We start from the raw sequence: 942 nt of genomic DNA, 5'->3' as shown, positions 1-942 counted from the left end.
CTTTCAGCTCATAGCAACAGCAGGACACCACTTACGAACAGAAAGAAAAAAAATAAGTAAATAGAAGTCAAATTACATATTACACCGTTATAAATTTCATTTATCTTTTACAGAATGAAAACAAGAAAGACAAACACAATTATAAGGCATTTCAATTCTGAACTCACACATGCTCACTTAATTTAATAGTACTGTTTTGTTGCTGATTATAAGTTCAACTTCTCGTTACATCAAATTGCAGAAAAAAAATATATCTCAGATTTCTATCTTTATTATCATTTATTCATGTACAATTGGTCCATTCATAGTAGACTGAATTGCACAGAAATACCGAACAGATTGACTTGCTAATTGGTGTTGATTATCCTAAGCTTCATGATGGTGAAACCAGAGAAAGAGGGACTTTCACAGGAAGGAAGTCTCCATGAGGATGGGTGATTTTTGGTGAGGACTACTCAGACAGAGCAGAATGCTGGTCAGTCCTGCATGTCAAATTAACGAGCCCATTGAATTTGCTTTTTGAGAAATGGAAATGATGGGTGTTCTGGGTTCAAAGATTGTCAGTGTAAGCCCATCACAATGACTAATACTGGAAGAGAGAAATGATTACACGTATGTCATCATCTACAGTTCCTGTGGGAAAGTTGGTCAGTAGTGGAGGATACCTTATCCCGGGAAAAAAGATCCACACCAGTTACCAGATAATCGGGTGCCAGCAGAAAGAGTCCTTAGAACGAAAGAAGGAAGTCAACTGATGTAGATTATTGTTCATACAGTCAAAGTGTAAGGAATTCTGTATTGGAGAAACTCAAATGCATGCCTGACACACAGTACACACCTCGCCAGGCCACTGTAGCATCACTTCGGCAAAGAGTTACAGCGCACTCCCGCTACAACGAACACGGTTATAACAATATTTCGGTTACAACGAAATAAAAATTC

This window comes from Diadema antillarum, unplaced genomic scaffold (assembly GCF_040938485.1).
Source record: "Diadema antillarum isolate AM-2024a unplaced genomic scaffold, OU_Dant_1.0 scf00000048, whole genome shotgun sequence".
NCBI classification, from domain to species: Eukaryota; Metazoa; Echinodermata; class Echinoidea; order Diadematoida; family Diadematidae; genus Diadema; species Diadema antillarum.
This window is presented reverse-complemented; position numbering follows the sequence as displayed.